The 27,383-nt window shown below is 33.2% G+C and overlaps 1 long non-coding RNA gene across 1 annotated transcript; it reads left to right on the top strand.

Annotated features, from left to right (window-relative positions):
• The first annotated feature begins 1,675 nt into the window (after positions 1–1,675).
• On the top strand, positions 1,676–16,890 carry LOC125856357 (uncharacterized). Its single transcript, XR_007445516.1, has 3 exons — positions 1,676–1,748; positions 12,987–13,034; positions 16,759–16,890. It is a non-coding gene; the product is annotated as an uncharacterized LOC125856357 (long non-coding RNA).
• Positions 16,891–27,383: the final 10,493 nt, after the last annotated feature.

The following is a 27,383-nucleotide window of genomic DNA, read 5'->3' as shown; positions in this document are numbered from 1 at the left end:
GTTAACACAAAATGGGAGTACTTTTCATCATGAAACTATTATTCAAAATGCCTTAAAAAGGTAGTATTTTGATGCGTTAAGGTTAATCAACTGTGATCAATAGTTATAAATAAATGTTTCCATATGAGAACAATGTAACGTAGAATAAGTAAGGTATAATGTAATCACTAGTATGGTATGTAATACAAGTAACATTATATATTATATTAGTTGTAACGACAAGTTAGCTCGTAGCTAATGTATAGCAATTTAACCAAACAAATAGGAAATTGTATAACTACGTACAAATTTAATTATAATAGGATTAAGTTTGTGGGAATTGGTTAATTAAGTTAACTATTATCTTGCTTCTCAAGTACTTTTCATGACCGTTTAGTTTAATTGCAAGGATTCTAATAGGTTACCATCCATCTATATTCAAAATTAAATTTAGAATTTTGGATTAAATATGTTTGATGTTTTAAGGGACGTCATCTACCTTTAACAAGTTTGATGTTTCTTCAGCAAGGTGGAAATTTTAAATTGTTCAAAACTTTCAAATTGTAGCATGATGGTTCTTTCTTCAATCTTTGGTGATGCAACAGAGAGCCTATATCGTAGAGCTTATGATGTTGTAAATTTCTTGTTAACTTTGACACTAGCATGAATTACACCAATCATCTCTCGAACATCATTGATAATATTTTCATCCATCACTAACGCCATGATTTTTTCTCTTTAAAATGTTTTTTTTATGTGGACCGGGGTACCGGAAGATGTGGTGAAAGTTACAATAGTTGGGATCAATGATCTTTTTGGCTTCATCTAATCACTTTGATTTAGGCAGCTCAATGACCTTGGGCTATTGTCAAATTATTAAATGCTTTATTTTTAAAAAAAAAAATACTCAATATTTGGTGTATTCTTAGCACTTTCTCAACAAAAGTATATTCTTTTTATATTAATTTCTTTTACCTTTGTTCTGCTCTTAATAATTTTTGTTCTCTTTTGTTCATTGCTTGTGTTTTCAATCTTGAGACTTTGTTTTATGTTATCTGACTTATTTTCTTTGGTCATTTTTTTGGAATTCTCACATGTGGTCAATCTCTTTATTCCCTTCTCTATTATTTTTTAAAAATTATACTAATTAGCATAAAATACACATACAATGCACGTGTCTGAGAACTAGTATGAAAAAAACATATGACTTGCCAAAATAATAAAGCTATTATCGATTTTGAGCTTATAATGTACTCTAAATTGACATTATAATAATAGGAATTGACAAGATAGAAAAAAAATAGCAACAACCAAACAAAAGTTTATTAATGACATCTTCAAAAGGATTTAAAAGACCAAAATAAAGTGAATTGACTAAATTTGAATTTTATGTGTAATAAAAATATCTAAAAGACCAAAATAAACTAAAATAACAAAATTCGGATGTAATTAATAAAGTTTATTTTTAAATTAAAAAATAAATCGAATTGAATTATAAATACCTAATTTATTTGTGTGTCCATATCATAAATGAATAAACAAATTTTAATGTGATTAGCATTTTGTTTCCACATAACATTAGTCACAATTAGGTTCTTATTAAAACTGATAATTTGAATCCTGAAAGAAAAAAGGTCACCCCTTTCATTAATTAAGGGATTGTACGTGGTCTCTTGTTTTTCTCTCAGAAACGACACCGCAGCTGACATCCCTAGACGCTGCATCTTTTTCTCTTCGCCTACTTGGTTTGTCGCCATCAATTCTCTCTGGTAATTATCATGTTTGGTTCAATTCAGTTCTCTCCTTAAACTTTGTTGTCCTTTTCCTCTATATTCAATAGAATACTGAGTTTTGATTTATGAACTGATTTGCCATAAGTAGGGATGAAAATAGGGCAGGGTTGGGGTGCGATGAAACTCAATCTATTAAATAATTTAATGAGGCAGGACATGTAATGGGTCTAAACTTTCAGCAACAAATAATAAAGCAAAGGTTGCAAGTGTGGGTTTTCTTTCTTGGTGTTTGTTTGCGAGGCTGAACGTTGTTAGCCATTGAAATGTAAAATATTACTAGTTTGATTGTATAAATTGTAGTAGTAACTTAATTCAACCTCTTGAAATATACCCCATGATGTACATTCAATATACTCCGATGTTGGTTTCTACTATCCTCCTGGACCTATTTTGAGGGGTGAGGTCTTTGATGGTATAGAGGCAGTCCATAGGTTGGAGACTTGGTTGATTGAAAACCATGGATTCCAGCCACAATACGCTGTCCCCGAGCTGAGTGAGAAGAACTTCTTGAGGATGTTTGATGGCGGCCTGTACGAGCACTGCAGAAGAAAGTACAGAGCCATTGAATCCTTCATGAGTGTGTACTATAAGTCTAAGAAAGGAAAGAAAATCGAGAACGGGGTGCAGGACGCTGAGCAAGAGACGACTGAACTTGAGACCCCAGAAGTTGACGAGCGTGCAGATTGATCATAGACTAGTTAGTGTTCATGGCTTTTCTGCCTTTCTCATTTATGTAGTTATGATTGTCTGAATTCTGTTAGTTTTCTTGGTCTATTTGTCATTGCACCTTTGAACATTTTCTAGCCTTGAGATTTTTTATTTCAAAAAAAAAATAGGCAGCCACAAGTGCCGAAAAACAGTTTTTGTTACATTATCCTCAGCGGCTCCGAAGTAATTTATTCCTTGCTTATCATTACATATGGAGAAATATTTGTGGAAGTGCATTTTTCCTGGGCATCTTTGCCAACAACCTGGTCTACATTCGTTTCTCCAGCTTCATTCTCTATCAATTGTCGTCCAAAATTTTCATCTCGCAGCACATCAAACTATGTACCTTCATCTACATAGTTACTTCCATCAAAACCAACATGTGCATCGTTTTGATGGTGCAACTGGTTGTTTGGATGCTTAGAACCACCAGTTTTCTTGTGAGAGGCCACAGTCCACTCATCACTAAAATACTGCAATGTTGTTATTTCCTTGTTCATCAAAGAATTGCTTCACAAAAATAACATGCTTAGCTGCATTTTTCATACCTTCATCAGCTTCTTTAGGACCGGCAACGACACTGTTTTTCACAGATTCAGTTCCACATTATTGCTGTACAGATTTATCGAGTTTCGGCAATACAATCATGGCTGGATCAACAATATGAACACCATCTTGATCATCATCTAAAGTTCCAGCCATGACACATTTCTTTGCAACCACGAGAGTAATTGATTGCTGCTTCAAATTATTGACTTGCGACACTACATCCTCTTTTTTTTGTTGTAGAATTCCATTTTGAAATATTTTTTACATTGTTAGAACCATTAGTACCTCTTTTTTAGTAAGTGTTTCCCTTGCATCACCTTGCACTTGGTTATCACGTCTTTTATTCTCTCTGTTCCTTAGCATGAAAATTATCTAGAGAATGTTCTTAAAATTTTAATTCAATACAATACTTCGGCAAAAGTCATAGTGAATTTTTTTTCAAACTATTGTGAGTTTCCCAGTTTTAATATATCTACAAGATACTTCTGGATCGAGCTCGTCGCACCGGGCTTGCCTAGTGTGGGTTACCTCTCCTATTTTTTTTGCGAGCTATTGCATAAGAGCGGGGGTTTTACCCTGTGCGCATCGAAAGAGTAGCGGCTGCGGGTTTCCTTTGTCATCTATATATATATATATATATATATATATATATATATCTACAAGATAACTTATTTCCTTCTGGGAAATCATCTAATAAATTCACCTTTACCTTTACCTTGAGCAACATTTGACCGAGTTTGATCAAAAGTATGCAAGCTGAAGAACAATCTTCAAGCACAAGTTGTAGAAGCAGAAATCGAGGAGGAGCAACTTTTTTAAATTGCAGTATCTAAAGCAAAGGAGGAGTGTTGAAGTTTGCTTTTAGTTACTGTAGTAGTTTTTAGCAAAATAAGTCAATTAGTTTAAGATGAATTTGAATTTTGAATTTTAGTTAGGTTGTATGAATTGTTGAGATATTTTAGGTTGTTTTAAATTTCAAATTATGCAGATTATATTTTTATGTTGGCTATTTGGATCCCCTCAATGCTTAATAAAATTATTGTAAGCTATTGAAAGTCATTTCAATCCATCGAGAGAAATTTTCAATCTTTTTGTGCTGCCCCATTTTTAAAAAACACCAACAGTGGTATTAAGAGCTTCATTGATCTTAATGGATCTGTGAAATCTTCCAAATAATTACCATACAATTTTAACCCGTAAGGGCTGCCTTTTTAACCCATTACGGCTACCCATTTTAACCCATCAAGGCTATCTTTTCAACCGGTGCTTTTTTCAGCACACAGGCTTTTCTAAATCATTTTTAACCAAAATAATGGCAAGCAGCAGTCTCTGTTTGAATGCCCCAAAAATTCTCACCGGTGAAAACTATCAGATTTGGTCAGTGAAAATGAAATCATATGTTGAAGCCTATGATCTAGGGGAAGTTGTAATGGAAGGTGTACCCTTACAACCTCTCCCTGCAAATCCTACCCTTACTCAAATTAAATCTCATTTGGATGAAAAACCCAAAAAATTCAAAGCTAAAACTGTAATTCAAAATTCATTTGCAGATTAATTTTTTTCTAAAATCATTGCTTGTGAGACGGCAAAAGAAGCTTAGGAAAAATGAAAAAAAGAATATCAAGGAAGTAACCGAGTCAAGCAAATACAAATTTTAAATTTGAAAAGAGATTTTGAATCTCTTAAGATGCAAGAGGATGAAACTATTGTTAAGTATTCTGACAAGATTCCTTTTATTATTAATAAAACTAGGTTGCTTGGCGAGGATTTCAAAGATGGCAGAATAGTAGAAAAAATTCTTGTGACAATTTCAGAGAGATTAGAATTTAAAATTTCATCTCTTGAAGAGTGTAAAGATCTCTCTACTATTTCTGTTGAAGAACTAATAAGTGCTCTTCAAGTACAACAGCATAGAAGAGCCTTCAAGAAAGATAATGTTACTGAGGGTGCCTTTTATACATAAAACAGAAAAGAAAAAGGTAAATATCCTCTTTGCATATACTGCAAAATAAAAAAAAAACACTTGGAAAATTTTTGTCGGTGGAGACCTGATGCAATATGTGGAAATTGCAAACAAGCCTGTCATGTTAGAAAAGTATGCAAGCTGAAGAACAATCTTCAAGCACAAGTTGTAGAAGCAGAAATAGAGGAGGAGCAACTTTTTTAAATAGCAGTATCTAAATCAAAGGAGCAGTGTTGAAGTTTGCTTTTAGTTACTGCAGTAGTTTTTAGCAAAATAAGTTAATTAGTTTAAGATAAATTTGAATTTTGAAGTTTAGTTAGGTTGTTTGAATTGTCGAGATAGTTTAGGTTGTTCTAAATTTCAAATTATGCAGATTATATTTTTATGTTAGCTATTTAAATCTGCTCAATGCTTAATAAAATTATTGAAAGCTATTGACAGTCATTTCCATCCATTGAGAGAAATTTTCAATCTTTTTGTGCTACCCCATTTTTAAAAAACACCAACAGTGGTATCAAGAGCTTCTTTGATCTTAAGGGATTTGTGAAATCTTCCAAAGAACTACCATACATTTTTAACCCGTAAGGGCTACCTTTTTAACCTATTACGGCTACCCATTTTAACCCATCAAGGCTATCTTTTCAACTGGTGGTTTTTTCAACGCACAGGCTTTTCTAAATCATTTTTTAACCAAAATAATGGCAAGCAGCAGTCTCTCTTTGAATGCCCCAAAAAGTTTCACTGGGGAAAACTATCAGATTTGATCAGTGAAAATGAAATCATATCTTGAAGCCTATGATCTGTGGGAAGTTATAATGGAAGATGTACGCTTACAACCTCTCCCTGTAAATCCTACCCTTACACAAATTAAATCTCATTTGGATGAAGAAATCAAAAAAATTCAAAGCTAAAACTGTAATTCAAAATTCAATTGCGGATTAGATTTTTTCTAAAATCATTGCTTGTGAGAGGACAAAAGAAGCTTGGGAAAAATTTTAAAAAAAGAATATCAAGGAAGTGATCGAGTCAGGAAAATGCAAATTTTAAATTTGAAAAGAGATTTTGAATCTATTAAGATGCAAGAGGATGAAATTATTGTTAAGTATTTTGACAAGATCTCTTTTATTGTTAATAAAACCAGGTTGCTTGGCGAGGATTTCAAAGACGGCAAAATAGTAGAAACAATTCTTGTGACAATTTCAGAGAGATTCAAATCTAAAATTTCATCTCTGGAAGAGTCTGAAGATCTCTCTGCTATATCTGTTGAAGAACTAATAAGTGCTCTTCAAGCACAAGAGCAGAGAAGAACCTTCAGCCAAGATAATGTTACTAAGGGTGCCTTTTATGGACAAAATAGAAAAGAAAAAGGTAATTATCCTCTTTGCAAATACTTATAAAGAAAAGCACACTTGAAATTTTTTGTTGGTGGAGACCTAATGCAATATGTGGAAATTGCAAACAAGCCGGTTATGTTACAAAAGTATGCAAGCTGAAGAACAATCAAGTTGTAGAAGCAGAAATCGAGGAGGAGCAACTTTTTTAAATTGTAGTATCTAAAGCAAAGGAGGAGTGTTGAAGTTTGCTTTTAGTTACCGTAGTAGTTTTTAGCAAAATAAGTTAATTAGTTTAAGATGAATTTGAATTTTGAATTTTAGTTAGGTTGTTTGAATTGTTGAGATATTTTAGGTTGTTTTAAATTTCTAATTATGCAGATTATATTTTTATGTTGGCTATTTAGATCCAATCAATGCTTAATAAAATTATTGAAATCTATTGAAAGTCATTTCAATCCATCGAGAGAAATTTTCAATCTTTTTGTGCTGCCCCATTTCTAAAAAACACCAATAGTGGTATTAAGAGCTTCATTGATCTTAAGGGATCTGAGAAATCTTCCAAAGAAATACCACACATTTTTAACCCTTAAAGGCAACCTTTTTAACCCATTAGGGCTACCCATTTTAACCCATCAAGGCTATCTTTTCAACCGGTGCTTTTTTCAACGCACATGATTTTCTAAATCATTTTTTAACCAAAATAATGGGAAGCAACAGTCTCTCTTTGAATGCCCTAAAAATTTTCACTGGTGAAAACTATCAGAATTGGTCAGTGAAAATGAAATCATATCTTGAAGCCTATGATCTATGGGAAGTTGTAATGGAAGATGTACCCTTACAACCTCTCCCTGCAAATCCTACCCTTGCTCAAATTGAAGCTCATTCGGATGAAAAAAATTAAAAATTCAAAGCTAAAACTGTAATTCAAAATTCATTTGCGGATTCAATTTTTTCTAAAATCATTGCTTGTGAGAGGACAAAAGAAGCTTGGGAAAAATTAAAAAAAGAATAACAAGGAAGTGACCGAATCAGGCAAACGCAAACTTTAAATTTGAAAAGATATTTTGAATCTCTTAAGATGCAAGAGGATGAAACTATTGTTAAGTATTCTAACAAGATTCCTTTTATTGTTAATAAAACCAGGTTGCTTGGCGACGATTTCAAAGATGGCAGAATAGTAGAAAAAATTCTTGTGACAATTTCTAAGAGATTCAATCTAAAATTTCATCTCTTGAAGAGTGTAAAGATCTCTCTACTATTTCTGTTGAAGAACTAATAAGTGCTCTTCAAGCACAAGAATAGAGAAGAGCCTTTAGGCAAGATAATGTTACTGAGGGTGCCTTTTATGCACAAAACAGAAAAGAAAAAGGTAAATCTCCTCTTTGCAAATACTGCAAAAGAAAAGCACACTTGTAAATTTTTTGTTGGTGGAGACCTAATGCAATATGTGGAAATTGCAAACAAGCCGGTCATGTTACAAAAGTATGCAAGCTGAAGAACAATCTTCAAGCACAAGTTGTAGAAGCAGAAATCGAGGAGGAGCAACTTTTTTAAAATGCAGTATCTAAAGCAAAGGAGGAGTGTTGAAGTTTGCTTTTAGTTATTGCAGTAGTTTTTAGCAATATAAGTTAATTAGTTTCAGATGAATTTGAATTTTGAATTTTAGTTAGGTTGTTTGAATTGTCGAAGTATTTTAGGTTGTTTTAAATTTCAAATTATGCAGATTATATTTTTATGTTGGCTATTTAAATCCACTCAATGCTTAATAAAATTATTGAAAGCTATTGAAAGTCATTTCAATCCATTGAGAGAAATTTTCAATCTTTTTGTGCTGCCCCATTTTTAAAAAACACCAGCAATAACCCTCATAGCCATCTGTACAACTTCTTAAGAAGCCAAAACTTTGATTAAATTTCAAATCGTATCAGTACACCCCACTAAAAGTTTTCCTTATCCTTAAGTAAGGAATGTTGAAACTCGAATCTTAACGCATAGCAACTTTCCTAGTAGCTTGCTCTTCTGTTAGTTGTTTAGATTGAGTAAAGAACTGTACAGATGCTTGTTACCCTTTTGAATTATTCTTCTATGCAACACTAGATACAAAATTTATCAAGAACAATGTAGAAAAACTTCAAGAGTTATATGTAGAAGGTATGATGCAACACTATTCTAGGCTCTCACTTGTTTTCCCTACTGATTCAGATTGTTCACCTTGTTGTATAGCCACCTAAATTTATTTTTAATAAAAATGTTAACATGAAAACATATTGCTCATGTTTACTTTATTCCTGCTAATCCTTCCCCATAAAGACAGATTTCTCCAAGATCAACAAGTAAACACCTAGAAGCTAATTTTTGCTAGTATTCTATCATTGATGGAATGGTTTTTTTCGTAGTTATTTTATTTTTAAAAATCTTTTATGTGCTTCTTCTATAATATTTATCTGATAAGTGATGTGTTTGTGCAGTTGATTGGATAGAGGCTGGATGCATGAAGCAATGTTCTCAAAAATATATGTTGAGGGTGTCCAATATTTTATGCAACTTGTTCGGTCTCACTTTGATCGAAATTCTAAAGTTCGATGCTCGTGTCAAGATTGTTTAAATGTATTTTTTCAGACACAAGAAGTAGTGTATGACCATCTATTGATAAAGGGAATTATGGGAAGCTACGTGCAATGGATATACCATGGGGAACAATAACAAATGAGTTATAATGATGAAGTGATTTACAATGAAGATGAAAATGAAGAGCATGACAATGATGACGAAATTCACACTATGTTAGAAGAGGTTAGTGGAAAATCATTTGTCAATTTTTCGGAGGAGACAACAACTGATAATAATGTGTGCGGTAATATGAGTGAGAAGGAAGCCAAAAGCTTTGACAAATTGCTGGAAGAAGCTAAATGTGAACTATACTCGGAATGTAAGAAATTCTCAAAGCTGTCGTTTCTTGTGAAGTTGCTACACTTGAAAGTGTACAATCAATGGAGTAATAAACCATTTGATATGTTACTGGAGTTACTAAAAGAGGTGTTGCCTACCGGTGAGACACTTCCTAAGTCATATTATGATGCTAAAAACATGTTACAAGGTTTGGGATTAGGATACATTTCTATTAATGTTTGCAAAAATGATGTGTGTTGTACTGGGCTGAATATAAAGATAGACAAGAGTGCCCACATTGTGGTATTTCGAGGTGGAAAATTGATAATGGAAAAGATAAGAAGATTCCTCATAAAGTCTTGTGGTATTTTCCATTAAAGCCTAGACTTCAATGATTATTTCTGTCTAGTAAAATAAGTGTGGACATGAGGTGGCACAAAGAAAACCGTCTTGATGAGGAAAATGTATTAAGACATCCCGCTGATTCTGAAGCATGGAAAGAGTTTGACAAAAATCAGTTGTGGTTTGCACAAGAACCTCGTAATATATGACTCGATTTTGAAACTGATGGTTTTAACCCATTCGGTAACATGAGCACATCGTATAGTATGTGGCCTGTTATTCTCGCTCCTTATAATCTTCCTCCTTGGAAATGCTTTAAGGACCCATTTATGATGATGTCACTGCTTATTCTCGGACTCAAGCACCAGGAAAGGATATTGATGTTTATTTGCGTCCTTTGATTGATGAGCTGAAAGAGTTATGTAGTGATGGTGTAGAGACATTTGATGCACCAACTGGGAAGTGCTAAAAGATGCATGTTGCTGTTTTATGGACTATAAATGACTTTCCAGCTTATGGTAAGTTCTTAAATTACTGTTTTTTTTGTTGTTGAAAGGGGGTTTATTTATTAATATATAATAATATGTATCCATACAAGACCGGTGGAGTGAAACATTACAGTCAAGCCGGGTACTTGCTAAGTTACCAATATAATTCAAACTATCCGATATTAAAAGAGGAATTTCCTGCTTAGCAAAAGTTGCTCCCTCATTGTCAGCAACAACAAAACTAATATGTAAGAATAATAATAGTAGTAAAATAGTAATGGTAAATATATTGCATAATCTCGGTATTGAACCATTCATGGCAGTAGAGAATCTTATTTTTTGAAGGTTCTATGTTATAGTTTAGGTTTTAAACTACTACTAACATATATTATCTTTTATATGAATTAGGTAATTTATCTGGATGGAGCACTAGAGGATATATGGCATGTCCTACTTGCAATAAGGATACATCTTCAGAAGATTATGTCTTAAAACAATTGGATTTACTCAGTACTTATAGAGCAGGAAAACGCTCAAATAATAAGAAAACGAAACGTCTTCCTGAAGAGTTGAATTGGGTTAGGAGAAGTATTTTATTTGAGTTACCATACTAGAAGGGCTTGAAATTGCGGCATAATTTAGATGTTATGCACATAGAAAAAAATATTTGTGAGAGTATTTTGGGGACACTATTGGATATTGATGGGAAACCTAAGGACACATATAAAGCAAGACTAGATCTTAAGGATATGAACATAAGAAAAGAACTATGGTTACAACATGATGGTTCTAGTTATAAATGCCAGTTGCTTGTTATAGTATGTCAAAAAAAAGAGAAAAACATTTGGGCATTTTTAAAATCGGTTAAGTTTCCTGATGGTTATGCTGCAAATATCTCAGGGTGTGTAAGTGTAGATGATGATAAGATCACTAAACTCAAAAGGCATGACTATCATGTTTTGTTACAACGAGTGCTGTCAATTGCTCTTCGTGGATTTGTAAATAAGGATGTCTCTTTAGTATTAATTGAGTTAGGCCATTTCTTTCAACGATTATGTTGTAAGACATTAAGAAGAGATGACGTAGAACAACTTGAAAGGGATATAATTATTATATTATGTAAGCTTGAGTGATCTTTCCACCTGCTTTTTTTGATGTTATGATACATTTGGCTGTGCATTTGCCACGAGAGGCCATGTATGTAGGACTAATACAATATCATTGGATGTACAAAATTGAGAGGTTTTTGTGCAAGCTTAAGCGTTATGTATGAAACAAGACATGACCGGAATGTTCTATTGCACAAGGGTATATTATTGAAGAGTGTTTTACATTTTGCTCAATGTATCTTACTGACATTGAGACAAGATTTAATCGTGAAGATCGAAATGATAATGGATTTAGCAACAATGGTGAACTTGTTCTAGACATATTTTCAAAGAGATTTAGGCCAAATAAAGATTGAAAATATGATGTCATACCAAACAAAGATTTAGATATAGCTTGGTGGTATGTGTTGAATAATTGCGAAGAAGCAAAACCTTTTCTTGAGTAAGTAATTTTTCTATTTTATATATTTATGTTGACATTAGATTATTTTAATTATTTCTATATAATTTTTTATTATATGTAGGAAGAATAAAGAAGAGTTGTTGAACCAAGCTGTTGTGAATATAGATGAGAAGCACAAAGAACAATTTCCTTTATGGTTCAAAAGTAAAGTAAGTGATTTTCAGATAATAATCATGTTGTTGTGTTTAAGTTTTTTTCTTCTTTACTAATTGAAGATAATAAGTTTTTCTCATAGATTATGCAGTTATATACTAAGGAAAAGTCAATATCTATCAAGAAATTATATCCTTTGGCAATGGGACCTGATGTGCGTGGTAGAACACATACTGGTTGTATTGTAAATGGTGTTAGGTATCATATTCAACGACGCGATGAATTATGTAAAAGTCAAAATTGTGGTATAGTTGTTGACTTTTATGGTATTATAATTGACATCCTTAAGTTAGAGTATGTTGAGAAAAATCGAATTCTCTTATTCAAATGCAAGTGGTTTGATCTTCTCAAGAAAACAGGGATGCAAAAAGATAAAAAAATTTTGAGCATTTGTGTTGAAAGATTTTGGTATGAATGTGATTCTTTTGTACTAGCTACTCAAGCAAAGAAAGTATTTTACATTGATGACCCAAAATTGGGAGAGAATTGGCAAATTGTGCTCAAATTTCAAGATAGACACTTGTATGATGTGCCTGAGAAAGATACTTTGGAGACTGAAAGTGATGAGTTACATATTACAAATGACGAAGTGTATCAAGACATGTCATTGGAAAAGTAATTCAATTCTCTGTGATACAGTGGATATATTGTGTCAACTATATAGAGATGATGTTGATTCAGTTATCATGGATGCAAATGTAATTGAATTAGAGGCTCAAAAAGAACATGAAGTTCATTATAACAAAGAAAATTCTGACCAAGAGGATGAAACTATGATAGAGCACATTAGTGATCATGAGGAGAATGGAGGCAATAATGTTACTAATGACAATGAAGCTGATACAGCAAGTGATGGTGATGATATTGGCTTGTGATGTAACCTCATAATTGTAAGGCAATTACATGTTAATAGCTCTTCTACACTATGTATATCATGTTTGAAAACTGTCAAAGTAGTGGTCTCATCACTACAATGAAAATCACTTTTAGTGAAAATTATTTGTCAATACTTGAAGGTAATAGCCAATAAAGGTCAAGTACTTAAAATTTATTATTTTTTATCTTTACTTCATAATTTATTTTTTTCCCCTACTTTTCTTTTATGCATTCAAAGGATAATTCTTTTTTTCCTCAAATCAGTTTTTTACTTTAGAGATGCCCCCCCCNCCCCCCCTCCACATCATTGACCGCTTCTGTTTTTTATATTTTCATGTAGGGATCCATATCTTCAGACTAAATGTATATGAAGGGGATGAAATTGCAGGTTTGCCTCTCTTTTTGTAGCTACTTATCTCTAATATAGTGAATCAACTAACAATTTTAGTGTTATTACTTTGTTTAAAATGGTTTTATTGTGTTTAGCTTTTAGTTTCGGGGCTTCCTCATGGATGAACATGTTTTCTTTTCTGCATAATTATCAACTTCTTTTGACAAATTGCATATGTTATTATATGCTTTATGCTGAAATCTTTATATCGACTCTTGGATTTCAATTACTCATTTGGAGTTTTATCTATTTTTTTTTGTTGATATCGTTATATTACTAATATCTTAGTTATAGTGTTTTTTTTACCTAAACTTGTTCTGAAGTGATTCAATATAATTGAGATTATTTTTGAAATTTCATGTGGTTTGAAAATATTAACTAAGCTATGTCAATTATGGCAATCCTGGAGTTTAATCAAAAATTATTTATCAGTGATATTCTTTTGTAGAAATTCTGTAACACCTCAAAAACCAAACCCAGGAAATTTTTTGCAGAACTTACCTAAAGCGGTGAACCACGGCAGGGTTCACGGATCGTGATAGGGTCCACGGTCCGTAGACCTACCCGTGGTCTAGACTTGGACTTCACCAGGCCCAGGCATCAGACCACGGGACCCTTCAGGGCCGTGGTCACGACAATGGGCTATGGTGGCATCCATAGTGTTAGACCAGTAGACCCCCCAGCTTGGCCCTAGAACGCCCTAGGCCTATGTGAAGACCACAAACACTTTCACGGTCCATGGTCCTTCACACGGTCAGTGGGAGTTTCCGTGGAGTTTAACCAGTAGACTCCCAACATGAACCCTCCAGACCTAAGCCCAAGTGAGGACCACGGGGATCTTCACGGTCTGTGGTCCTGCACACAGGCCGTGGTAGTGGCCGTAGTCCAGACCCCCAAGATTTCAGAGCCAAGTCCAGACCACGACGAACTCCACGGATCGTGGTCCCTTTCACGGTTCGTGAAGATGGCCGTGGTCAGCCCGTCTACAGCTTAAGTCAGGGGTCTTTCTGTCTTTTCCTTTTTCATTAGACTTTTAAACCTCATCGTTTTAACCCTAAATTTCATGGTGTCGGTCTGTTTTAGCCTAGAAACATAACTAGAACTAACCTAAGTCAAATCTTTAATCAAAAACTTAGAAAATTAGAAGCGAAAGAAGAGAAAAGGTCGAGCATCCCTAATTCATGAACGCAACATGTTTCCTCAAGTTCCAACCCTGAAATCGAAGAATTTCTCCGTGGAATTCGTCACCAGTTATCTGGGATTTCATTAGTGGGTTCCTTTCGCCCATTAGGTCCCTAGATTTCAGTCAGATTCTTGATTCCCTATTATTAACTAGACCTAGGGTTTCTAGAACTTCAGTAGATTATCATGAATTGGTTATTTACATGTTCCTAATCAGATTATCATGTTATTACTTCATTTATTGCATGAATTTCAGAACACTAGTTATGTATTTGTTTAGCTCTTGAATTACACATGCTAGGTTAGATATTTTAGTATTTCAGATATACATGCCTCAATCTTGAATGTGTCATTATCAGTATATAAATGTCCATTCTCAGTTTACATGTCAGTTTTGAACTATACAGTATATTATAGAAATTCAGTCAAAAATATGTTGATTATTAAATCTATTGGGAGTAGTATAATACCGAGTTGGACTAGGGTTAGTCACCCATATAGTCCTAGAACTACGAGCCACGTAGGTTGTAAGTCCCCTCTGTGGGCATCATTTTAGTGATCACACCAGCATGCCTCTACACCTTTATCCGGGTGTATTGGGTCCTCTCGATGGGGCTTATACATCGGACTCCACATTTAGCTCATGTGGTTTTATTATCGGTTATTAGTAGCTCCCACAATCCAGTCAGACTCCATTGCATTGACCATATTTCAGTACAGTCAGCATTCAGTCTCAGCATATTATAAATTGATCATTGCATTCAGCTAGCTCAGTATTCAGTATCTATATCATGTTCAGATTATGCTCTTGCTTTATTGATTGTTTAGTTATGTGTTTATTTCAGCTTTACTCTATCTTGAATGCTCAATACCTTTCAAGTACTAACACATACTCTGCGCTACATCGTCTCGTGATGTAGGTTCAGGTTCTTAGCATCTAGATCACGCTTAGATTAGTTTCTGATCTCCAGTTCAGCAGCATCAGTGGTGAGTTCTCATTCTCTTAGGACAATAGTCATGTTATCTTTTAGTTTTCATTGCTTTAGTTTCAGTTTTGCTAGACTTAGTTGGGGCATGTTTCAACACTTCTAGTCTGTTAGAGGCTATTTTCAGACATAGTTAGATTCAACTTAGTATTTGAATTTGATATTTCTTTTGTATTAAAACTCTCAGATTTGATATATTCAGTTTAGTATATGGGTATTTCCCATCACTTTCATTTTCTTGATTTAGCTTCCGCTTCAGTTAGTATTATTCTTAGTATGCTCATGTCATGCCAGCAGGGTTAGCTTGGAGTCACTTGTGATCCTAGGTCCCGTGTTCGCATCTCGGTGGTAGCTCGGGGCATGACAAATTCAGACATATATATATGTATATATATTTTTTATTATATATGATTAAATTCCAAACTAGCTATCTAAATCAGTATACATAGTTATTTACGTAGCCTAATCTTAATGTCTAGCTCAATTGATTAAAATAGGAGTTCTTGGACTAGGAGTTGATTTCCATTGGAAGCTCTTACATTGCAAACTAGTTCCCCAACTGTACTCTCTACATACCTGCTCCTCTTTTCGAAAATCCTCAAGTTCCTCTCTATCCAAATGGCATTAATCGCTTCAGTGAAAACCATTCTAAGAAGCTTGACAGTGTGTGATCTCCCTTTTCGATTATGAGTTGCCCAATCTAAATGTAGTTCCCAGGTTTTAGAAGTAACCATTGGTCTTCTAATCCATTGCATGAGTCTTGCCGATATGTTAAGATTATAACTGCATGAGAAGAATAAATGATCTCTACTTTCACCGGTGATTCTATAAAGGCTGTACTTTCGCTCCACGTTTATTCTCCATTTGGTCATTATATCAGTTGTTAGCATCCTCCTATGAAAGTGTAACCACTTGGTAACTTAGCTTTTGGCTTTGCATCATTCTAGAACATTATGCATTTCCAACTTACTGTTTCAATTATGTTAAGTAGTTGAAAATATATTAGACCAATCATGCTTATGCCTCGTCTTCTGGCTACTAGGCTATCTTTGAGTATCTATCTGTCCTAACATTGTCAATTTTTTGCCTCACATTCCTAAATTCTCTGTTATTCAACCTTTTGAGTAGTAACTTGAGTTCTCTCACCTTAAGTCATACATTCTTCATACTCCATTGGTATCTTTGTTGTCTCTACACTTAATTGACTATAGGGAAAAGTTATTCATAATCAGCTTAAACATTGAATAATTTGAACATAGTCTTGTATATATGGGGTGCTGCAAGTAATATAAGAACCATAGGGTGGTGGTATGAGAGATCATTGGAAATTCAGTCCTCCTTAGCAATGAGTGAGCTCATTAGTAATTTTTTATCAATTTTATTACCGAATTGTTAATTGAGTTATGCTTATATGAAACAAACGAGACTGATTATTGTTACCATTTCTCAAAAGGATGTTTATTTCATTATATTTTATTATATTATAAACATCTGTGGTTAATTGCTATTACCGATTGAGCTAGCGACTCACTCTCTGCTATATTTTATTACAGAGATCACAAGTGACGTCGATGATGCTTTCTTTAGCTAGAGTGCACGAGTTGACAAATTTTTGGTTAGCGGAAATTGCTTTGCACGGGCAAGAAGTTATTTATTTGATATCGTTCTTTTCTATTTAACTCTTATAGTCGTTTCATTAGTCAATTCACTATTGTCATGTGTATTTGTTTGTCATTATCGACTTGTGACTAGTATTAGACTTCTTTTCGTATTTTGAGATGAATTTAGTATTATTATACTTTGAATAGAATGTTGATGATTATTATGACTTGTTTTTGGCGATATTGGTCGGATATGTTATTGATTTCTAAGACATGAATATTTTTAGACAAGCCCAAAAAAGGGAAAACACTACCCAATTTTATATAAATTATTGTCAAGGCTTGCTTTGAATCCTACTCCTTAGTATCGGTTACGGTCCTAAATTGGATAGTCACACAAGTAATTTAGCTAGTGAATGCATATCACCATGGACACAAGAAGATCAGTCGCAACTAGTAATCTTATTGAAATTATTAAAGTTTCTTGTAATTTAATTAGATATTATGATAATGTAATTCCGCTTAAACATATGTTAGAATGATTGAACTGAATGTTGTGTTTAAATTTAGTTGGTAAGGCTAATGATACTAATTTATAATGATGTACTTGTGTTGTTATAACATGTTAATATTTTTTACTGGCAATATATATTTTTTTGGTTTGATTATAAAGTCTACAAGTTAATTAGTAGAAAATATCTTAAACTTTAATATTTTCTACATATGTAGTAAAAGAAATATTCTAACGAATTGCAGAGAATTTTGATTGCAATTTTTTTTTATGTTTTAATAATAATAATTGTAACTTTTGTTATAGAGGTTTTGACTATTGGTATTTTTGAAGAGTAATTTTTTTTAACTGATTTAATCATCAATTTGTTGGGATTAAATTAATTACCGTAAATTGACTATTGTGGTTTAGTGCTCACTACAAATTTGTAATGTCTTTTTTTAGTGCATGATGAAAATTTGTGTTCTCTATCGTATTTTATTGTAATACAACTTAGAAGTGAGCATCTGACTTTTGTTGGCTATAATCGCTCCAATAAATTTTACATTTGTATGACAAGTATTTAAAAATTTGTTGAGACTCTTGATAGTTTTGGAAGGTTTGTTTGCAATTTTTTTTATTCAGACTATCTTAATGGTGTTTAGACCATCTTTTTTACTATGTGATGTAGTCTATATTGTTTGTTTGGAGTATGGTCTAATAAATAATTTCTCTAATTTTTTTGTTTAGTTAAAAATATGTTTATAATTAATTATTATATAATTATAACCAAGAATTTTTTTTGTAGCCAATAATTGCACCATTCAACTATGAAATTTAGGTCATAGCCATTCAAACATATATAATTTTTTTGACAAACTTTCATTGTGACTAAATTGTAGGTAAATAGAGACATCAATGCAAGTGTCACTAATTGTTTTAATTAATATTGAGGAAAACTAATGTCATAATTGAATACAAAAAAATTGTAGCTAAAGTATACCATGATTAACTACAAATTATACTTTGTCTCTACTCTATCAATATATATTTTTACGACAAAGGTTATCATATAAAAAATTTAACAAATTTTAGGACAAAAAATGATTCGTCACTATTGTGTCAATATATTTTGTGCGACAAAAGTTTTTTGTATCCAAAAATTAGCTAATTTTAGGACAAAAATGATTCGTCACTAATGCATCAATATATTTTTGCAACAAAAGTTTTTCATATTCAAAATTTAATTGATTTTAGGACAAAAATGATTTGTCACTAATGTATAAATATTTTTTTTTTGTTGACAAATTTTTTTCGTATCCAAAATTTAATTAATTTTAGGATAAAAATGATTCATCACTAATGCATCAATATATTTTTGCAAAAAAAGTATTTCGTATTCAAAATTTGACATATTTTAGGACAAAAATGGTTTGTCACTAATGTATCAATATATGTTTTTTGTGACAAAAAAAAATTGTATCCAAAATTTAACAAATTTTAGGACAAAAGATAATTCGTCACTAATGAATCAATATATTTTCGAGACAAAAGTTTTTCGTATTCAAAATTTAACTAATTTTTGGACAAAAATGATTTGTCGCTATTGTATCAATATATTTTTTTGTGACAAAAAGTTTTTTGTATCTAAAATTTAATTATATTTTGGATAAAAAATGGTTCGTCGCTAATTGGAAACATCATTCGTGACAAAATAATGTGTCACTGACAACTCTAAATTCGTGGCTAATAGTATTCAATATTTGGCACCAATCCTTTGTTTTGGTGGGATACTTTAAAAGACGAAACTTTGCAACGATTTTTTACATTTCGTCACTAAAAGTATGTTTTTCATGTATTTAAGCATGAAATATAATTTTTGTCACTAAAAGTGAATAATTAGTAACCTAATAATTTCTTAGCTATATATCACTTTTGTTGTAATTTGTATGGGTTGTGTCCCTTTTCATTTGAACTATTGTAATAGATGGCTATATTGAGACAAGTCTAGTCTTCCGCTTGCTTTTATAAAAGACTTCGATTGTAAAGAAAAGTTTTAAAATTTCCGCGTCATTTGTATTTACGTTATGTTATGATATGCTAAGTGGCTCATGTTAGGCCTTTCCGGGTCTAGTACGCCATGCTACATCTAGGGTGTATCCCCGAGTCGTGATAAACTTGGCATCAGAGAACAGGGTTTAGAATGATTCTAGGATGATGTCTCATAAGCCACGTCTAGTAGAGTCTTGTTCATAGTGTGAAGCACACCACATTTATGAATGAGAGGCTATAAGATGATTTGGAAACTACACTTCTTTCATTACTCTTAAGTCGTGTCGTAGAGTTTAACTCTATAAATTCCCTCTCCTAACCCTTCTCTTGTGTCTTCAGGATATTAATACGCGAAGGGCTAATGCAAGAAGAATGGAGGGAGACAGTATGAATGAAGGAGCTCCTCCTCAAATTATATGTTTAAGAGGGAAAATAATTAAATTGTTAGAGAAAATAAAGACAATAATGTTAAATTTTATGGAGTTTTTCTTTGGGGCTAACAAAAAATATAATGATGGTGAACTTTGTTATTTATGTAGGATTCAGTTAAGTTTAACACTTTAGTTTTGATAAATCTATTGGATTTAATATAAGGATCAAAATGAATACATTTTACCATACATTAAGTAAGGATCATTTCAATCATCAAGTGAAATATAATAAGAATGAAATAAAGAGTTACCAATACATTAAGGACCCATTTTGATCATTTTCTCATGAAGATGTGTGTCAAGTGTGTATTTTATCATAAGACACACGACTGATCATGATGGTTTAGAATAAAATTAATTTCACTTTAATATAGATCACAAAGGTCATAGGACTCCCATTTTATCTATACACATAAGCCAACAAGAGTTGGACTAACACATCATATATAAATTGTACCAAAAGTAAAGTGAATTAATAGGGTTAATTTGGAAATTTGACTCGTTACTTCTTTTTTTTTTACTTTTTTATTATTATTATATTATTATTATTATTATAGCTTACAAAGTTGTACCATCTGCTATGTCGCAGGTACCTTTAGGTAGAGCTTTGATGATTCCCTTCAGCTATGACTTTCATTCTTACAAATACACTTAGTTATATACTTTACATGTAACGTACGTGTCATTGGCTTCTAACCCAGAGCTTCATCTACTCAAAGTTCTCTTCATCTTCCATTAAGAAAAAGTGTTACTACAATTTAAGATATTTCTTCTCCCTTTGTTCATCTCTATTCAATTTTCTTTGTGATCAAAGGGGAAAATAGAAATGACAGTTCTTATCTTCAATTTATACCTCTGATTTTATTTCTAACAAAACGGAAAAATAAAAATGAGAATTTCTATTCATGCAACAGACAAATTTAGTTTTAAATGGGTAAAATTTGATTTTCCCATTCAAATTTTCTTTGTGACCAAATGGGTAAATCAAAATGGAAGTTTCTATCTTCACTTTTTTTTTTCAAATTTTGTTTGTTAGCAAAGGGAAAAATCGAAATGGTATTTCTACGCATGCAATAGACAAATTCAGTTTCTTTGTTGCTTTCACTTAATGTTGAATTTGTAATTATATTATATATTTGGTGGATGGATCTTTAACGTTGTAAGCAGGAATGTAGTCTATTGAAAATTTTAATTCTAATTCTTTGTCTATTAACCGACTTTTGGTGGAAATTTTGAGCTTGCATGTTTCCAATGGGGATTAAGATCCCTTAAATTGTGGGGACTAATAAAATTCAAAGTTACAAATGTGAATTCTAGAACATGATTAATTTAGTTTGATCACCGTAATACTACTTTTTGAAATAGAGCTTGTATAGTTAGTTTTCTAAAAATAATCTCCGGTTCTTATTCTCATTATTTAAGATACTTAAGGTATAATTATGTTGATTAATGAAAAATACCAAATAAGCATTCTATTTGGTGTACCTTTTCGAAAAGTCATGTTATATGAGTAATTTGTACAATTCTTCTTGCCGCTATTATTGATAAAGTTATTTTCTTAAGGATATATTTTGGGGCTTAACATTGCTTTTTCATCCCAATAATGTAATCTTTTTTCTACCGATCTTTTAATTTGTGTACTTTCATATCTTCTTTCAATTTTGATCCTACAAACTGGTGAATTTTCCTTGTAATTCTGATGCTCCGTAGAAATATGTTTAACACCCTGACTTTACGAAACGTATAAATTGACTCGTATCTTCATGGAAAGACCAGGAGGGTGGGAAATAAATTAAGAATGATGTGTTATGTGATATTTTAAGTGTTTAATTGTTGTATCTCAAGTTTTGAAGTTAGGCAAGTGGCAAAATAAAAGTTGGCGAAAGTTACCGTAAATTCCTTTTTAAAGATTTGTCTGAAATTTGGGTCAAATGTCTCGGATGTTTTCTCTCAATCTATTAAGAGATATGGTCCCCGCAACCTATGGAATCTAAGGTCTACGAGTCTAGTTTCCAACGCATCAACCCATTCGTTCATACCACTTCAAAATGGAGAGATATTCGTATTTTCGCAAGACTGCGCATATAGGCAGGTGAGGTGGGTCCCCTAGGTCGGTGGAACTTTATATATTTCATCTTCTTCGATTTTTCTTCATTTTCCTTAGTGAAGAACCAGAAAACTCACAAAACCTACAAAACTCACTTCTAGGACAAGCCAAGTTACTAATTTTTGTGACTTACGTCCTTGACAAAAGTTGTTCTATGCGTTGAGCTCGTCAACATGGTATGATTTGTTTTATCGATTTCCTAGCATATCGTACTTTGGTGTGTGGACAGCAGGGGTTTGGGTATATTTTAAAGTTTTGATGTGTATTACAAACTTATAATCAAGGTAAGACCCTTCTTTCATCGACAATAGCTTTGATAAGTCTCAAATAGCAATTTGCAACGAAAATACATATGTTTTATCGGATTTTTGTTGTATCTTCTATTCTTTTGTGTTGATTATGATCCTGCCTTGTTGTAGTATCAAGGGGGGTTGTGATTAAAGTTATTATGACACGTGAATTCAGCGAAAAAGGTATGTTAAGGCTATTCCCTACTTACGGCATGTTTCCTTAAAGCTTTGAAGCAATGTATTTGGGTTGTTATCGTTGATATACTTATAGCCGTGATTGTTGATTGTTGGCTGCTCGAGTTGATATAATTCTTCCTTGTCGGGATTTTTATTCAGTTAGTAGCATCCCTATGTTGGACACTACTTAAAGGCCATTTGTATAGGTTGCTTATAACTAAATTACTCATTTTTAGCGATTGGATTGTTATTGTTGCCCTTGGGGCTATTGTGGTTAGCAGTAGGAATGTGATCTATGCCTAGAAAGGCTATGTTCTGCCTATAGGGCTATATGGATGCCTAAAAAGGGCTATGAGTTGCCTACGGGGCTATATTGATACCTAGAAGGGCTATGAGTTGCCTACGGGGCTATATTGATGCCTAGAAGGGCTATGAGTTGCCTACAGGGCTATATTGACACCTAAGAAGGCTATGTGCTTCCTACAGGGCCATGTTGTTGCCTAAGAGGGCTATGAGTTGTCTATAAGCTATGTTGATGCCTAAGAGATCTATGTGTTGCCTACGGGGCTATATTAATGCCTAAGAGGGCTATACGACTGCCAACGGGACTAGGGTACTACCGATAGGGGTATATAGGTTGATTGGCACCTTCCGGGCTTATAGGGGCCTGAGTAAGTGGTCTTGTGTGCTGTTTGTACCTGCCGACCTTATGGGGGCTTGGTTAGGTTGTTGTTTTATTAGTTTTGATAAGTTTAGATTTAGGAGCAGGTCAGTACACTTATCTTATCCTTGATTTATTTATCAGATTATTCCAATATATCAGGATACCTCATAATAGTCTATTACCTTTCATACTCTGTACATTATTTTGTACTGACGTCCCATTGCCTTAGGAGCGCTGCATTCATGCATGCAGGTCCTGACAGACGACTGAGTAGACCTCCTCAGCAGCAGGATTGACTTTTAACCGGTTGGTTAGCCCCTTTCATCCGGATCTACCAGAGTTGGGAGGTTTGTTACCTTTTGTTGTATATATCTTTATGGGTAGGCTGGGGCCCTGTCCCGCTAATCTTTACGACTCTTAGAGGCTTGCAGACTAGTGTGTGGTGTGTATATCTACGTTATGGCCATACTGGCCTATGTTGTTGGTTTCCTGAAGCTTGTGAGCTATTTGATGTATTGTATTGATATATACCTGCTTTTAGTTTTGGTATGGATATCATGGTGGCCTCGATGGCCCAATCAGGACTTCTGTGCTAGTTGTCTATTTATTTATATGATCTCCTGGGAGTAGTTGTTTCTTTTATATATCAGTTGACAAGGGCCTTGCCGGCCGAGGGCTTAGTTTTAAGCCCAGATATACTTGTTTGTTTTCTTGATTGTGTGTGGCTGCCATGCGCTAGTAGCAAATGGTTCAGCAGGGTCGGCTCGAGCTTGAGTTTTGGCATTAGGAGCCAGTTGTGCCCCTCGAGTTTGGGGCGTGACAATATGATACAAAGATAATGATTTATTATGTTGTGCTCTTACTAATAAAACTAACTTGATGCAGGGTATCAAATAAACTTGAAGTGATGGTGATTTATCATTAAGAACTAGGTGGATTGTTATGTTGTTTCTAATCATCTTAATGTTTTAAATTTACAGGTAAAGCAATTTGTCACTTTCTTTTAAGTTATCTTATACAACTTCTGCTTTAATCACATGGGTTCAATTCATTTATTTTCTGTCTAACATTTATATTTTATTAGTTTTGACATTATATCTTTACTAGATTGTTAAAGAACTTTTCTTAATGACCTCTTTATAGGTTCGTTATATTGAGAATATGATGGTATTTTAGCATTTATAATGCAAGAGTTTATGCTGCCAATTGTGTTTTATATTTGTTTGTCTAATTAAGAATTTTTTTGTTGCTAGCTAGAAAGGAATGGTTGCTTTCTTCAGCTTTTGGTTATGTGATTTCCCCCTTTATTGTGATATATAAAATCCACATATATCTTATTGAGTTTAAAAATACATTATTCTTTTGATTGTTAATTTATGTTGGCAGAATTTTTTTATAGGTCATATTGTACTTAGAAACCTTGGGTCAAGAACAACTAGGTGCCAAAGAAATTTTCGTCGTTCCAATCAGCTAGAGAATTGGGAGATGTTCGCTCTACCACCAAGTGGGGCACTAATTTTTTTTGAAAGCCAGTGTCAAATGCAATTGCCTCAACATCCAAGGGTAATTAAGTTAGTCTCTATTCAGTGTACAAAGCATCCCGCATTCACACATATGAAGGGATGTGATATAGACAATTTATCCTAACACTCACTTATAGGTCATGTAGGTCATAATTTCTCCAGCTATATAGTTATTGAATGTTCAAATTAAAATTATGCATTGTTTTTTTAAGGTTGGGGATCCACTGAATGATCATGAATGTTGGACTAGGCCAGAGAACATGAAAGCATCAAGAAATATGCTAATGATAGACCAATTTCCTAGTATGATAATCAAGAATATTCATCATACTTCAACTAAAATGACACATGAAATGATTAAATAACATATTTCGGACACCCTTAACACCACAAGCTATTGTAGCCCAGTGGTTCCACCTCCTTGGAATGAGATATTGCTCATGTGTTCAAATCTCACTAATTCTACTTTTCGAAAACAGTTTTTATTGTGATATTTCTGAACACCCTTTGTGAAATTCCTTATATGTGTGAATTCTGATCCAATCTATTTTTACTCAATCCAATTAAATCCACCATTTTGTCACCCCTAAGGAGAAGTTAATGCACAACATTTACAATTAAATGTCATTTAAATTACTCATTCAATGCAAATTAAGAGGTAATGATTCTTAGGCATTAAAACCCTAAGGATTCACCCCTATAAAGGAACCAGTCCTTCATGATCGAAAGGACATGCAACATCATCTACTTAACAATTGTTCCACAAGTTATAAGGTAAAGTTTCAATATATTTCTATTTTGTTTTGGTTATTTTTGCATTGTTCATCAAGTTCTACACTACTCCGAAGCCTTTCTAATAAAGGATTCCTTCGAAATCAAGCTTCAAGGTAGTCAAATGTACAATTGCAACATCTTTAATTAATCAAGTTTGTTCTAGTGGCAGCAATACACCAGGAAATAAGCGGTCAGCATGCAACAGAAAGTGGGATAATTGGTACTCATCTTCTCATCTAATGTTCAAAAATTCTGCAGAAAGTGGGATAATTGGTACTCATCTTCTCATCTAATATTCATAAATTCAGCTGATATATAAAGAGTCAACAAACTAAATCCCAAGGAAGTGGGATAAATGGTCTAGTAAGGGCTTAACATGCAATTTTTTGTTCCTGAAGTTACAACTCCATTAGAAATATACGGTGAATATTATGCCTTCTTCAACTCTAATTAGGAGAAAATTTTCCGACAAAGATGATAGAGATTCCTCATTTTTTCACTCTTTACTTTTTTTCCTTTGCAAATGGTTCATTGACATGGCTCGTTATCTAGCCAACAGTAGTAACGATTAGAGAATCATAGTTCATGTATATATAGGGCTAAAGTGTTTAACAACACAAAAATTTGTGGAAAAAACCAAGTAAATAAGGATAATATCTTGAACAATATTTATGTGTTTTGAATTTTTTATTTAAAAAAGAACTATAACAATTGATGAACTCCTAGATAATGCAAAAAAACATGGAATGAAAAAATGAGGGAGAATTCATAATATAGGAAAGCAGGGAACATGCATGTTAGAGAATCATAAACTTATACTATTTTATTGTATATAATATTCATGATGATTTTTAGGGATTTAGATATCTAATTACCTCAATTAGTCTTTTTTATACCTCAATTATAACCATTATTTTTCTTCATATACATTGAAATTACTCCATACTTTTGTTGTAACATGGTATCAGAGCCAAGGTTATAGCTTCAACTTAGTTAGCCCTACCTAGTTGAAGTTGAGTCATCTTCAAAGCCAGGTGTCACGCCCCGAGGCTAACCCTTGGTCGCGGACACGGTACCTAGGATCACAAATGACCCCAAGCTAACTCTGTTGTCATATTCATAAGCATAATAAAGATAAACTGAAGCAATACATACTGTGCGGAATCTGAATCATGTAAGTAATCTGAAATGATGGGAATACCCATATACTAAATCTAAATATACGAAAAATGTGAGTTTGAGTACAAATGAAAAATTAAACTCTATAACACTATAGATGAATCTAACTATGCCTGAAATAAAGCCTCTACTGACTAGAAATGCTGGGACATGCCCCAGCTAGATCTAGCAAAACTGAAACTAAAGCTAAAAGTGAGAAAATAATCATGTCACTAGTCCTCAAAGAATGAGGACTCACCAGTGATGTTGCTGAGCTGAAGATCGGGAACCGATCTATGAGTGATCTCACTACTGAGGACCTGAACCTACATCACGAGAAGATGTAGCGCAGAGTATTCGTCAGTACTTGAAAGGTACTGAGCATGTCAAATAGAATAAAACTGAACAATAACATACGTGAGTCAAAGCATAAATTTGAGCAATGACATGATATAAGAATGATACAACTGAGAATACTGAACATGAAATGTTGAATGCAATGACTAAGTTTGTAATATGCTGAGACTGATTACTGAACTATACTGATAACATGGATAATGCAATAGAGTCTGATTGAACTGTAAGGGAGGTACTAATAACCGACATAAAACCACATGAGCTAAATGTGGAGTCTGATGTATACGCCCCATTGAGAGGACCCAATATACCCGGCCAAAGGTATAGAGGCATGCTAGCGTGATCACTGAAATGATGCCCACAGAGGGGACTTACAACCTACGGGGCACGTATTTCTGTGACTTGAGGGTGTCTAACCCTAGTCCACTCAGTATTAAGCTTCTCCAAAGTGATTAAGTAATTTAACACATTTTAACTGAAATATTGTAGTAATGGATGGCTCAAATACTAATACGCAAAAATCTGAGAATGCAACATTAATATATTGGTAATGA

This window comes from Solanum stenotomum, chromosome 2 (assembly GCF_019186545.1).
Source record: "Solanum stenotomum isolate F172 chromosome 2, ASM1918654v1, whole genome shotgun sequence".
Lineage (NCBI taxonomy): Eukaryota > Viridiplantae > Streptophyta > Magnoliopsida > Solanales > Solanaceae > Solanum > Solanum stenotomum.
This window is presented reverse-complemented; position numbering and strand designations above follow the sequence as displayed.